Source organism: Vulpes lagopus, chromosome 18 (assembly GCF_018345385.1).
Source record: "Vulpes lagopus strain Blue_001 chromosome 18, ASM1834538v1, whole genome shotgun sequence".
Lineage (NCBI taxonomy): Eukaryota > Metazoa > Chordata > Mammalia > Carnivora > Canidae > Vulpes > Vulpes lagopus.
Genome location: NC_054841.1, coordinates 23,147,153 through 23,162,799, shown reverse-complemented (window position 1 = coordinate 23,162,799; position 15,647 = coordinate 23,147,153).

Genomic DNA, 15,647 nt, shown 5'->3' with positions numbered 1-15,647 from the left:
TCACAGAGCTCCCAGCACGGGCTCTCGCGAGAAGCTGTCCCTAGTTCCAGACCGGAGCAGCCAAAATATCGCGAGACGTAAGCACGGCCCCAGCGACCATGGCCCAATCTCGCGCAATGATTGCGCCACAGATATTCCCATCCCCCACTTAGAGCGGCGCCTTTGACACCCTCTCCACATAGACGTCCGTATCTCGCGAGACCGCGCAAGAAGCTAGAGCAAAGACAGTTGGTACACTTCCCGTCAATCTTTTTAAAAACTGAACGCTGAGTGGAGCTCGGTGGTTTCCTCCTCCTTGTGGCGCCTCCTCACAGCTATCTGAAGGTTTCTCTCCCAGAGCTGACCGCCGCTCCCCTCCCCCGGGCCTCCCACCCTGGTGTCTGTCAAGGTCGCCATAAAGCAATTTGTCCATATGGCGATAGAATATAACGAAAACTGCCCTCTATATCTATATATTAACCTCCTGGGGTGAAAAAGTGAAAAGCGTATAAGAAAGAAGCCAAGAGGAGACTGTAGGGGGCTATGGGTGTAGAATAAAAATTAGATTCTCCGGCCTTTTGGAGCCAGTGGGCTACGCTCGGCTGACTAAACACCCTTGGAAATAGTGGAGAAAGGCAAAGAGAAGGTGAAGAAACAAAGTGCTTCCCTTGGCAATGGATCAGCTTTGTGCCTCGGATTTGATACTCTGGCCTTGTGTCAGGGTTCCTATTGTTTTCTTCAAAAATGTCCCCCATTCCCCGGGTACTTGACTTCTAGCCCTTCAAGTTTCCCAGATACCTGACAGTATAAAAGAGCATCACATTTCTCTGGTCAACCCTGAAAAAGAAGAGGCAGCCGAGAGGTTGTTGACTATATAGGCTTTCTCCTCCATGATAAAAATATTTGAAAAAAATTTTTGAAAAAGTTAGAGGACTTAAAGGGGAAAAAAATCCTACAGTTAAGTCTATTAAGAGCTTAATGATTGAGGGTAAAGATAGACATGAGAGATAATTTGGTTCTTGTAGCTGCTCCAACACCGTGTGACCTTGGACAAGTAAGTTAATCTCTCAAAGCCTATCCTCCATTTCCTTTTATGAAGAGGGGAGGCGGTAGCATAATTACTAGGCTAAGCTTCGTGAAACTGACCTAAGCTGATAATGCTCACTGTTGAATTCTCAGTGTTTAGTTAGCTTGGTGCCCAGCCAGGTGGACACTCAGTAAGTGAATGAAGACCTCCTAGAAGCATAGTGACGATTAAATGAGATAATGTCCATAAAGTGCCTGGCAAATATTTAATTCTCAGAAAAGGTAACTTGTTATTGCTGAATAATTATTTAGTGGAAATGTATCAAGGGCCTTTGCATTTCTGGTTAATTTTCCACACAGGTGTTCCCCTGAAAGGATTAATAGATGTTGCATAGTGATATTACCTTACTGCTTCCTCTGAAAATTCAGATCTTCTTTCAAATTTTTTAAGTAATAAGGGACGCCTGGGTGGCTCAGCGATTGGGTTGTGATCCTGGAGTCCCGGGATCCAGTCCCACATTGGGCTCCTTGCGAGGAGCCTGCTTCTCCCTCTGCCTGTGTCTCTGCCTCTCTCTCTCAGTGTCTCTCATGAATAAATAAATAAAATCTTCCAAAAAAAATTTTTTGTGTGTTGAAAATCACAGAACTGCTCAAGCTAACAAAAAACCAAAGCTAACTTTTGCCTTCTTTTTGCCCCTTTAGTTCTATTATTGTGACTTGTTAATTGTGCAAATGTCAAAGCATAAAGATGGGCCCTTACTAATTTTTTAGTTTGGGAATATGACAACACAAAATTTGACTTTAATTTCTAGACTTATTTGGGAATAGGAAAGTTTTAAGCTTTCAATCACTTGATTATTGAATATTTCTCTCTTTTTCTAAGATTTTATTTATTCATGAGAGACACAGAGAGGCAGAGACACAGGCAGAGGGAGAAGCAGGCCCCATGCAGGGAGCCCAATGCAGGACTCAATCCCGGAACTCCAGGATCATGCCCTGAGCCAAGAGGCTCAACCACTGAGCCACCCAGGTGTCCCAATTATTGAGTATTTCCTAAATTATTTTCTGCTCAAGGATGATCAGAGTGAACTTGGAAGTTTATTTTTTGAAAAAGATCTTATTTGTTTATTTGAGAGAGCAGAACAAGAGAGAGCACGAGAGGAGAGACAGAGAGAGGGAGAAGCAGGCTCCTCACTGAGTGGGGAGCCAGATGGGGGTCTCAGTCCTAAGACCCAGGAATCATGACCTGAGCCAAAGTCAGATGCATAACCAACTGAGCCACCCAGGTTCCCCGAACCTGGAAATTTAGAGCACAATCAAGAAACACCAGCTGGAAAACTTTGACTCTAAAACAAAGTATTTTTGGGATTCCTGGGTGTCTCAGCGGTTGGGCATCTGCCTTTGGCTCAGGGCTTGATCCTAGCCCCAGGATTGAATCCCTCATCGGGCTCCCGGGGAGCCTGCTTCTCCCTCTGTCTATGTCTCTGCCTCTCTCTGTGTGTCTCTCATGAATAAATATATAAAATCTTTCATGAATATCAAATAAAAATTTTTTTAAAGATTTTATTTATTCATAGATAGAGACACACAGAGAGAGAAGCAGGGTCCACGCAGGAAGCCCGACGTAGGACTCGATTCCGGGTCTCCAGGATCACACCCCAGGCTGCAGGTGGTGTTAAACCGCCGTGCTACCAGGACTGCCCTCAAATAAAATCTTTATTAAAAAAGTATTTTTTATGTTTAAAAGCAAATATTGAAGGACACCTGGGTGACTCAGTGGTAGAATGTCTGCCTTCAGCCCAGGGCATTATCCTGGAGTCCCACATCCGTCTCTCTGGATGGAGCCTGCTTCTCCCTCTGCCTATGTCCCTGCCTCTCTGTGTCTCTCAGGAATAAAAAAAAAAAAAAAAAAAAAGACTCAATTTTAAAATTTCATTTATGAAGCTAAAATTCTAAAATCACCTTCATTTTATCCATTGAGTTAAATTCAAGTTGAACAGACTACACTCTCAAAAAAATTAGTCCTATTTATGTTAGACAAATTTCCTTAAATTTAGTATGCTTGGATCTTTTTTTTTTAATATTTTGTTTATTTATTTGACAGAGAGTGAGCAAGCAAGTAGGGGCAGAGGTAGGCAGATGGAGAGAGAAGCAGGCTCCCCCCAGAGCAGGGAGCCTAATGAGGGGCTCACCCCAAGCCAAAGGCAGATGCTTAAGCAACTGAGCCACCCAGGCACCCCTGGATCTTTTTTCTTTTTTCTTTTTCTTTTTTTTTTTTTTTGGTATAAGTTCTATACCCAATGTGGGACTTCAACTCAGGACCCCAAGATCAAGAGTTGCACACTCTACTGACTGAGAAAGCCAGGCACCCCCTTTTGTCATTTTAACATGTTCTGTTATTTTTGAGCACTTTAAAACTATCCCAAATAGGTAAATAATTCATCTAAATCCAAGAAATTAAAATTATAAATATAGGAGTATCTGGCTGGCTCAGTTAGTAGAGCATGCAATTCTTTTTGTTTTTATTTTTTAATAAATGATTTATTTATTCATGAGAGACACAGAGAGAGACAGAGAGACAGAGAGGAAGAGACACAGGCAGAGGGAGAAGCAGGCTCCATGTAGGGAGCCTGACGTGGGACTCGATTCAGGGTCTCCAGGATCACACCCTGGGCAGAAGGCGGCTCTAAACCGCTAAGCCACCTGGGCTGCCCAATTCTTTTGTTTTTAAAGATTTGATTTATTCGAGAGAGAGAGGGACAGAGACAGAGTGCACAAGCAGGAAGAGAGGGAAAAGCAGGCTCACCGCTGAGCAGGGAGCTGGTTATGGAACTTGATCTCGGGACTCTAGGATCATGACCTGAGGTGAACACAAACGCTTAACCAACTGGGCCACCCAGATGCCCCTCAGCATGTGATTCTTAGAGTTGTAAGTTTAGCCCCACATTGGATGCAGAAATTACATCCAATGTAATTTTTATTTTATTAAATAAAATCTTTAAAAATAAAAGAGTCAGATGCTCAACTGACTGAGTCACCTAGATGCCCTAAAAATGAAATATTAAAAAAAAAAAAAAGAAAATTACAAATATAGTCTGCCGGGATGCCTGAGTAGCTCAAGTGGTTGGGCGTCTGCCTTCAGCTCAGGGCCTGATCCTGGAATCCAGGACTGAGTCCCACATTGGGCTCCTTGCAGGGAGCCTGCTTCTCCTTTTAAAATCTTAAAAAAAAAAAAATACTGTCAGCCTTAAATTTTTTTCTTTTTTAGATTTTATTTATTCATTCATGAGAGACACAAAGATAAAGAGCCAGAGACATAAGCAGAGGGAGAAGCAGTTTCCATGCAGGGAACCCAATGTGGGACTCGATCCCAAGACCCTGGCATCATGCCCTGAGCCCAAGGTAGATGTTCAACCTCTGAGCCACCCAGGTGTCCCAAAATTTCTTAAAATTTTCTGATTGTAATCCAACTAACATCACAAATCTCAATTACTCAGTAATATTTAACTAGAATTGTTAGTATGCAAAAATCTCTTAAACATTACAGTTTAGTTATAAATATATACAAAGGACTCTTAAACTTAATATTAAAGTTTTTAAGGGGTGCCTGGGTGGCTCAGTCGGGTGTCCAATTTCAGCTCTGCTCATGATCTTGGGGTAATGAGATCCAGCCCCACATCCAGCTCCATGCTCAGCAGGGAGTTTGAGATTCTTTCCCTCTCCCTCTGTCCCTCCCACCCCACTTGCACGTGTGCTCTCTCTCTCTTTCTAAAAATAAATAAAATCTTTTTTAAAATGAATATAAAAGTTTTAAGACAGTATATCTATATTTAAATTTAAACATCTCTGTATAAAAAGCCACCCATAAGAGAAAGAATTTATTTATCTCAAAAATTCGTGATTGACATTCCAAAAGAATGCAGTCATGAAAAATAAAAAATAAAAAATAAATAAAAATAAAAAGAATGCAGTCATGCAGACACTAACTCAGAAGACTAAGGTTCCTTTTTGGCCAGAGTTTTTGACCTGGACCAAAGACTGCAGTTGCATAGTATGCCTGATAGTTTCCAGCAATATTCTCGAGCCACTGACAGGCACAATAAACCTTTTTTTTCCCCTAAGTCATTATTACAGCAAGAAATGCAAGCCTCTCCATACAGATGGAATTAATTTTGCCACCCACATTTGGGTGTATGAAATTATCATTTTCCTCCTTAATACTTGATTGTCTAATCAATTTACTGATTGAATTTGGCGTTTGTTTCAAATACTTGTCTGTCTACTGGCCATAATGTCAGGAGCATTGTAGTGACATATCCCAAAGGAATTTTCATCAATCTGAGAATGATTATTTCTTAAAAGAAGAGGAGATGTTTCAAGGGTACATCACTAGCCATTTATTTCAGGCTGATACCATGGGCTGCAAGTCTCATAATAATTTTGCTTGGGGGATGCCTGGAGTGGCTCAGCAGTTGAGCCTTGGGCTCGATCCTGGAGACCTGGGATGGAGTCCCACGTCAGGCTCCCTACATGGAGCCTGCTTCTCCCTCTGCCTGTGTCTCTGCTTCTCTCTCTCTCTCTCTCTCTCTGTGTGTGTGTGTGTGTGTGTGTGTGTCGTGAATAAATAAATCAAATCTTTAAAAAAAAGAAAATAAATAAATAAAAAAAAGAAAAGTTTCCAGTTTAGTTAGAAATCACCTGAAGAAACAAAAATCATGTTCAAGATACTGTTCCACTGGGGGAGTCTGGGTGGCGCTGTCGGTTAAGCATCCGACTATTGGTTTTAGTGCAGGTTCTGATCTCAGGGTCATGAGATCGAGCCTGCACAGCGCAGAGTCTGCTTAAAACCCTCCCTCTCAAAAAAAAAAACAAAAAACAAACAAACAAACAAAAAAACCCTCCCTCTCCCTCTGTACTGCCCACCCTGTGCTAGTTCTCTCTCTCTCTCTCTATTTAAAATAAAATGAATCTGGGATGCCTGGGTGGCTCAGTGGTTGAGCCTTGGGCTCAGGGTGTGATCCTGGGTCTGGGAATTGAGTCCCTCATCAGGCTCCCTGCAAGGGGCCTGCTTCTCCTTCTGTGTCTCTGCCTCTCTCTGTGTGTTTGTCCTAAATAAATAAAATCTTTACAAAAAATAAAATTAATCTTAGAAAAAGAAAACAAAACTCAAAATGACCTGGGCCCAAGGGTTACTGTGGGGGAGCTACTGGCCTGATGTAAAAATTTTCTTCCCCTCATCTTAGTGTGATCTGTTAGCAGAACTTTTTTCTTTTTTCTTTTTATTTTTTTTTTAATTTTTTTTTTATTTATTTATGATAGTCATACAGAGAGAGAGAGAGGCAGAGACACAGGCAGAGGGAGAAGCAGGCTCCATGCACCAGGAGCCTGATGTGGGATTCGATCCCGGGTCTCCAGGATCGCGCCCTGGGCCAAAGGCAGGCGCCAAACCGCTGCGCCACCCAGGGATCCCACTTTTTTCTTTTTTAAAAAAAGATTTTATTTATTTGAGAAAGAAGAGAGAGCACAACCAGGGGGAGGGGCGGAGGGAGAAGCAGACTCCCTGCCGAGCGGGGAGTCCAATGTAGAGCTAAATCCCAGGACCCTAAGATTATGAATTGAGCCAAAGGCAGATGCTTAACCAAGGGAGCCACTCAGACGCCCTAGCAGATTTTTTTTAAAAGATTCTTTATTATTTTAAAGTAATCTCTATATGAATGTGGGCTTGAACTCACAACCCCAAGATAAAGTGTTGCTTACTCCACCAACTGAACCAGACTGGCACCCCTTTAATGCTTTTCAAAATAAATTACAGATATCAATACATTTATCAAACACTTCAGCATTTCATATTCCTAACTAGAGGTTAATAGTTTTTTTTAATGAGATAAATTTTATAGCAAAATTCACAAATCTTAATTGTACCAATAGATGAGTTTGACAAATGCATACAAATAAAGTAATACATAGGACAGTCCAGGTGGCTCAGTGGTTTAGCACGGCCTTTGGCCCAGGGTGTGATCCTGGGGATCTGGGGTTGAGTCCCAAGTCAGGCTCCCTGCATGGAGCCTGCTTCTCCCTCTACCTGTGTTGTGTCTCTTCCTCTCTCTCTCTCTCTCTCTCTCTCTCTCTGTCTCTCATAAATAAATAAATAAAATCTTTAAAACAAAACAGGGGCACCAGAGTGGCTCAGTGGGTTAAGCGGCTGACTCTTGATTTCAGCTCAGGTCATGGATTTCAGGGTCCTGAGATTTAGCCCCACATCAGGCTCTGCACTCAGCATGGAGTCTATTGGAGATCACATCCCTCACCTTCTCCCTCTGCTCCTTCCCTTGCTCACATTCTTTTTTCCTCTCTCTAAAATGAATAAGTAAAATATTTTTTTGAATAAATAAAATCTTAAAAAAAAAGTATCTGCTAACAGAGGCATCTGGCTGGCTTAGTTGGTGGAGCATTTGACTCTTGATCTCAAGGTTGTAAGTTCAAGTCCCATGTTTGTGTAAAGATTACTTCAAAATAATAAAAATCCTTTAAGAAAAATCTGCGAGCAGGTCACCTGGCGGGGAGGAAAAAAAAGGTCTTACATCAGGCCAGCACCTCCCCCAGAGCAGCCCTTGGGCCCAGGTCACTTCCCTATGAGCCTCACTATTTTCTGGGAAATGGTTTCAATATTAGGATAACCCTTTCAGGGATCCCTGGGTGGCGCAGCGGTTTGGCACCTGTCTTTGGCCCAGGGCATGATCCTGGAGACCCGGGATCAAGTCCCACGTCAGGCTCTCGGTACATGGAGCCTGCTTCTCCCTCTGCCTGCCTCTCTCTCTCTCTCTCTCTCTCTCTCTCTCTCTCTCTCTGTGTGTGTATGTGTGTGTGTGACTATCATAAATAAATTAATAAAAGGATAACCCTTTCATTTGACTGGCAGACATTTATGGACATTTAACATTGGTCCTGGAGCAGAACAGGGTCTCATGTTACAGTCACTGCCTACCCTCCTTCCATGTCTCTTTTGCAGGGCCCAGAGGCAGAATGCTGTAGGGCTGAAACTGGTTCATGATTAAAGTCCAATAAATGGTGGTCGAGTGGAAAAAAAATCTGTTAATGGAAGCAAAAAGAAATGCAGTCAAACCTTAACATTGCAAAAGATTTGGGATTTAAGCAAATCTAGCAATAGGAAGATCCTGCTGACAAGGCATCAAAGATGGATATACACCTTGAAAATGTTGGATGAAAAACAAAAGCAACAATCCACAATGATTTTGAATAAGAGCATGTGATTACATGATATGAGTGAATGGGCTTATACAATGAATAGCCCAGAAAAAAAGGATGTATTTAGTAGGCTCATTCTTTTTCTGGAGCTGGAAAAAATAGGTTCTTAACAATTATTTTCTGGAGGAGGCCCAAAGAAACATTATTTGTCTAAATATCTCTAAATAACTAGGTCCTATCTCCTTATATAAGTGAAGCATCTGAGTTGGAATATATGCAGCATGAACATGACTTGTATGCAGTGGTTGTAAAAGAGATAAGAGATGTCAGGAAGAACATGGAAAAAGTAGAACCCTCAGACCTTGCTGGTGTGAATGTGAAATGGTACAAGTCCCGTGGAAAACAGTTTGGCAGGGTTTGTTTTTTTTTTTTAAGATTTTATTTATTCATCAGAGACACAGAGAGAAAGGCAGAGACATAGGCAGAGCCATAGGCAGAGCGAGAAGCAGGTTTCCCACTGGGAGCTGGATGTGGGACTAGATCCCAGGACCCTGGGATCATGTCCTGAGCTCAAGGCAGACACTCAACCACTGAGACACCCAGGTGTCCCAGTTTGTCAGTTTCTAAAAAAAGTTAAATATGGAATTACCATATGATCCAGTAATTCCACTCCTAGGTGTAGTTATGAGAATTAAAATATGTTTTCAGGGACACCTGGGTAGCTCAGTGGTTGAGCCCTGGGCTCGGGGGGTGATCCCGGGAACCTGGGATCAAGTCCCACATCGGGCTCCCTGCAGGGAGCCTGTTTCTCCCTCTGCCTATGTCTCTGCCTTTCTCTCTGTGTCTGTCATGAATAAATAAATAAAATATTTTAAAATATTTTTTTTCAGGGGCACCTGGCTGGCTCAGTCGGTAGAGCATGTGATTCATGATCTGACTAAAAAAAAGAAAAAATATATTTTTTAAAGATTTTATTTATTCACAAGAGACACGGGAGAGAGGTGGGCAGAGACATAGGCAGAGGGAGAAGCAGACTCCATGCAGGAAGCCCGATGCGGGACTCAATCCCGGGACTCCAGGATCACACCCTGAGCCAAAGGTAGACACTCAACTGCTGAGCCACCCAGGCGTTTTCAAACAAATATGTTTTCTCTATATATGTTTTCAAACAAATAGTTGTACTCAAATTTTCATAGCAGTACTATTCATAATAGCCAAAAAATGGGCAGAATTCAAATGTTTATCAACTAATGAATGTATGTATAGGTTGTATACCTATACAATGGAATATTATTCAGCCATAAAAAGAAGTGAAATACTAATAGGTGCTACAAAGTAAATGAACCTCAAAAACACTGTGCTAAATACAAAAACAAAAAAACAAAAAACAGACACAAAGGGTCACTCACATGAAACATTCAGAATGGGTAATTCCATAGAGATGGAAAACAGACTGTGGTTACCAGGGAGTGTGGTAAAGGAAGTATGGGGAATGACTTTTTTTTTTTTTAAGATTTTATTTATTTATTCATGAGACACAGAGAGAGAGAGAGACAGCCAGAGACACAGGCAGAGGGAGAAGGAGGCTCCATGTAGGGAGCCTGAGGTGGGACTTGATCCTGGGTCTCCAGGACCATGCCCTGGGCTGAAGGCGGCGCTAAACCACTCAGCCACCAGGGCTGCCCTGGGGAATGACTAATGGGTATGAGATTTCCTTTGGATATGATGAAAATATTCTGGGAACTAGCTAGTGATGATGGTTGCACAACATTGTGAATATAGTAAATGCCAAGTATTAGACACGATTGCATGGTTAGTGGTTAATATTATGTTATGTGAATTTTACCTCAGTAAAAAGGGAAAAAAAAAGAAGGGATCTTCTTTTTTTTTTAATTTTTATTTATTTATGATAGTCATACACACACACAGAGAGAGAGAGAGAGAGAGGCAGAGACACAGGCAGAGGGAGAAGCAGGCTCCATGCACCGGGAGCCCGACGTGGGATTCGATCCCAGGTCTCCAGGATCGCGCCCTGGGCCAAAGGCAGGCGCTAAACCACTACGCCACCCAGGGATCCCAAGAAGGGATCTTCTATGGACCTCTAGAATCTAGAACAAGATGCTAGAGGGAGATAATGGAAATAAAAAGACCCCAAATCTCTGCTTTCTTGTATACATCTCTTAGCACATTATGACTTTTGAAATAATTCCTTAAACAAATATATACTGAAAAAAAAATTTTTTTAAACTTCTATTTATGCATGAGAGACACAGAGAGAGAGAGAGAGGCAGAGACACAGACACAGGCAGAGGGAGAAGCAGGCTCCATGCAGGGAGCCTGATGTAGGACTTGATCCCAGGTCTCCAGGATCATGCCCTGGGCCTAAGGCAGGCGCCAAACCATTGAGCCACCCAGGGATCCCTATATACTGAAATTTTACAGTGTGTTAGTCACTAAACTAGGCACTAGGAAAACAAACAATGGAGTACAAAACCAGTCATGGCCTTTGCCTTCCTGGAACTTAGAATCTATTTGGAGGAGGCAGGCATTGATCAAAAGACCATATCTGTAAAACGATGTGCAACTGTGATAAATGCTAAGATAGGTTTATGGGGTTATGAAAACATCTTAAAGCTAGATTTAGCGTGAGAGGAGCGTTTAATAGGTGAAGAACCTTCCAGTCAAAGAACAGAGTATGTAAAAGGCCTTGTAACAGGAGGAAGTATGCTGTCTTTAAGGATCTGCCAGAATGTCATGTGGCTACAGCAAAGAAGCTTATGAAAAGCTAGACCATGCAGAGCCTTCTGACAGGTGAAGTGGGTCAGTTACTAGGTATTTTCGCACCTCCAAATCCACCCTCTGCTTTACAATTTTGGGGTTGGGATCCTATATTTCTCCTTTGAGTACTGGCTCTCTATTAAGGTCTCCCAATAGAGACTGCTAGAAAGGGCAGCCCGGGTGGCTCAGCAGTTTAGCATTGCCTTCAGCCCAGGGCGTGATCCTGGAGACCTGAGATGGAGTCCCATGTTGGGCTCCCTGCAGGGAGCCTGCTTCTCCTCCTGCCCATGTCTCTGCCTCTCTCTGTGTGTCTCTCATGAATAAATCTTAAAAAAAAAAAAAAAAGAGAGAGAGAGAGAGAGACTACTAGAAGAACACTGCAAGACTCAGGAGGAAAGATGGAAGCCTCCTTCCCATTTGCTTCCTGTTCCTATCTGTGGCATCCAGCAAAACTTCTCCATTCCAGCAGTGGCAGTGCCTTCCTACTACAAGCAGCTGAATCAGAATGCAGTTTTCCCAAAACATACAGAACCAGTCTCATTGTTCCTTCTTCAGAGACACCAACACTGATCGTCCATTGTTTCCTATTCACAGGTCTGAGTTTCAACCCCACGGGGCTCTTCCTCTGAACTGAGAGACACTGGCACCTGCCAAGTAGCACCTCTTCTTCAGACATCTAAATTTCAGCTGTTTGCCCCCCCCCCCTTTTTTTTTTAAAGTTTTGTGTTTTAATAATTCCAACTTCTTCCCTTTGTTTCCTCAGCCCTAGTGGTGGTAGCTGTTCCTATAGTTACTACCACCATGATGTTAGATTTTTCCTTTTCTTCAGTTATGTAGTTAACAATCCATTATATTAAATCCTCTTTCTTTTTTTTTTCTAAGATTTTATTTATTTATTCATGAGAGACAGAGAGAGAGAGAGAGAGGCAGAGACAGGCAAAAGGAGAAGCAGGCTCCCTGCAGGGAGCCTGATGTGGGACTTGATCCTGGACCTCCGGGATCACACCCTGAGCCTAAGGCAGCCGCTCAACCGCTGAGCCACCCAGGCACCCCCAAATCCTCTCTCTTTAATAACATGTTTTCTAGCTTCTAACATGACCTTGACTGATATGTAATGATCCGATATTTACTCTTATAGATCCAGTTCAAATGCTACCTTCTACATATATATCCCCATTACCCTCAGCGATTCATTAATTCTCTTTTTTTGGAAAGATTCATTTATTTATTTGAGAGAGAGTGAGGGATGCCTGGTTGGCTCAGCTGTTTAGCGCCGCCTTCAGCCCAGGGCGTGGTTCTGGAGTCCCAGGATTGAGTCCCGTTGGGCTCCCTGCATGGTGCCTGCTTCTGTCTTTGCCTGTGTCTCTGCCTCTCTCTCTGTGTCTTTCATAAATAAAAATAAAATTAAATAAATAAATAAATAAATAAATAAATAAATAAATAAATAAATAAAATCTTAAAAGAGAGAGAGAGAGAGAGAGCTAGAATGAGCTCATGAGTAGGAGGAAGGGCAGAGGGAGAGAGAGAATCCTCAAGCCAACTCCCTACTGAGCATTGAGTCTGATGTGAGGGTTGATCACAGGACCCTGAGAGCTTGTTAAGTATCTGCCTTCAGCTCAGATCATGAGATCAGGGTCCTGGGGTTGAGCCCTATTTCAGGCTCCCTGCTCCCTGAAGAGTCTGCTTGTTCCTCTCTCTCTCTACTTGTGTTCTCTCTGTCTCTCTCTCTCAAATAAATTAAATAAATAAATAAATAAATAAATAAAATCTTAAAAAAAAAAAAAGAAAAAAAGAAAAAAGCCTGGAGCGCCTGGGTGGCTCAGTTGGTTAAGCATCTGCCTTCAGCTCAGGTCATGCATGATCCCAGGGTCCTGGGGTCGAGCCCCACATAGGGCTCCCTGCTAAGCAGGGAATCTGCTTCTCCATCTCCCTCTGCCTCTCCCTTGCTTCTGCTCTCTCATTATCTGTCAAATAAATAATTAAAATCTTAAAAAAAAAAAAGCCTAAATTCACTTGCAGATTCCCCCTTACTATTTCTGTTCCAATCTACTGCCCTCCTTGCTGTTCCTTGAATACCCAATCTACATTTATACCTCTAAGAGCCTTAGCATTTGCTGGAAGTTTTGCCTAGGGCATTGTTCCTCAAGAGAGATACAGCTCTGCCTCCTTCCTATCTCCTTAAGGTCACCAATCAGATGTTACCTTCTCTGTGAGGCCTTCTCTGACCATCCTATTCAAAATGGTGGCTCTCCCTAACTACTAAATCCTCTTTCCTGCTTTATTTTTCTCCATAGCATTTGTCATCATCTGAAGTATCACATATTTTACTTATTTGTTCATTGCCCATCTCCTACCATTAGACTTTAGATTGCATGAAGGCAGGGGTTTTTGTTTTTGTTTATTCATTATTATATCCCCAGGGTCTAGAATAATGCCTAAGACTACCACTGGTGTGCTGACAAACTTCCTCTCTCTCACATACACATACAACAACAACCAAACCCCCGCCCCCAAAAGCTTGATGTGTACTGTTTGCCATGGTGTAAATATTTCCACTATGGCCTATTTTAAGCTACCAACTGAATATTTATCAGCTCTTGCAAGCCAATAGAAACTGGCTCCAGCACTCTATTGTATGTTTGTAACAGAGAGTGAACTATTCAACCTGTTTTAAGTCTCAGTTTTCTTATCTGTGAAGTATCTGTGGGATAATAGAATCCACATAATAAAATTGAGGCAAAAGTTAAATGAGTTAATACAGGGAAGGCACATAAATCAGTAGCTGACAAATACTGTTAATTTTATTGTTTTTAACATTTATATATTTATCACATGTACTTTTCTCCATATCTGACCATTGGTTTGTCATTTCCAATGTTTTTTGCTATGTTTTCCAATGTTTTTGTTGATTCAAACAGGTCTGTCAAGTTCCGTGGCATTCTTGGATCTAGCAACAGAATACCTAGTTTGCTGACTATGGATTTGATGATAACCAACAGGCATAAAATCTTGATAAACATTTCTCAAGATGTTAACTTATTGTATTTCTCTCTGTGTTCATGATTTGTTTTTAAGATTTTATTTTATTATTATTATTTTTTAAAGATCTTATTTATTTATTCGTGAGAGACAGAGAGGCAGAGACACAGGCAGAGGGAGAAGCAGGTTCCATGCAGGGAGCCTGATGTGGGACTCGATCCTGGGGCTCCGGGATGATTACCTGAGCCAAAGGCAGATGCCCAACCATGAGCCACCCAGGCGTCCCTATTATTATCATTATTTTTAAATACTTTATTTATTTGAGAGAGGGAGAGCAAGAGCAGGGGCAGAGGCAGAAGGAGTTTGGGAGAAGCAGACTCCCCACTGAGCAGGGAGCCTGATGTGGGGCTCCATCCCAGGACCCTGGGATCATGACCTGACTGAGCTTAATCAACTAGCCACCCAGGTACCCCTAAGATTTTATTTTTAATTAATCTCTACATCCAACAAGAGGCTTGAACTCACAACCCTGAAATCAAGAGTCGCATGCCCTACTGAGTAAGCCAACCAGGCGCCCCATTTATTTTTTTTAAAGATTTTATTTTTCTAAGTCCTGTCTTCATGATCTATTCATTAACTTTGATCATTTTGCCATTGGAGATTCTGGTATAATGGGGTGCAATAGTTTCCCACTGAAGGTTTGTGGAGCACAGAAGAATGCAGGAAGCCATATCATCTGTCTTACCCACTTTATTAATCTGCTAACAAAGTCTCAGATGGCCTGCATCTGCCTGCCTAGAAAATATCTGTCCTTAAAGATGTTTGTATTTTACTTCCTCTAGGAAGCTGACCTTAATCCTGCCTACCCTTATTAGACTCAATCAATCTCTCATTATTGTTCTTATTGGATTGTAATTCAGTTTACACATCTGACTTCACTACCAGATTGTGAGCTGCTCTGAGAACATGAACTGCTTCTCCTTTATCTACCCACACCCCCATTCTCAGCTCCTAGCATCCTGCCTGGAATGTGCTGGTTGTTTAACAACTATTTGTTGAATTGGTTGGGGTTGCTTTGGAGATGTATCAGTATAAAGCCAGGATGTAAAGAAGAGGATGAAAGAATTTCTCAGAAATCTAGCATGTTGCCCAGTGACAATTAAGTATAGACAAGCAGGGCATGTTCTCACACAGACAGGAATTCTGTATGATTTCAAAGTCGGCTGCGTGGGTGAGTTGAAAAGTCAAGAGATTTCATTGGAAAGGTATATAAGGGCTACTTTATGAAAGGTCTTCTGTGCTCTGCTAAGAACAGTAGTCAGTGGTATGCTGGAGTGGACTTGTACCAGTTCATGAACCAATTATTAAATGTCCAGGAATTTTGTGAGCCAGTTGATCTCACATTGGTAGTTTGAAATCAGCTACTGTGTGGGTATTTATGCCACAGATAGATCTGCAAATGCTGAAAATCAATCTTTTCTTTTTTTCTCAGAGACCCAGTTGTTCATAGGCCACCAGCAAGTTTTGGACATCACATTTAAAAGGTTGGTAAAGGGATCCCTGGGTGGCGCAGCGGTTTGGCGCCTGCCTTTGGCCCAGGGCGCGATCCTGGAGACCCGGGATCGAATCCCACGTCGGGCTCCCGGTGCATGGAGCCTGCTTCTCCCTCTGCCTGTGTC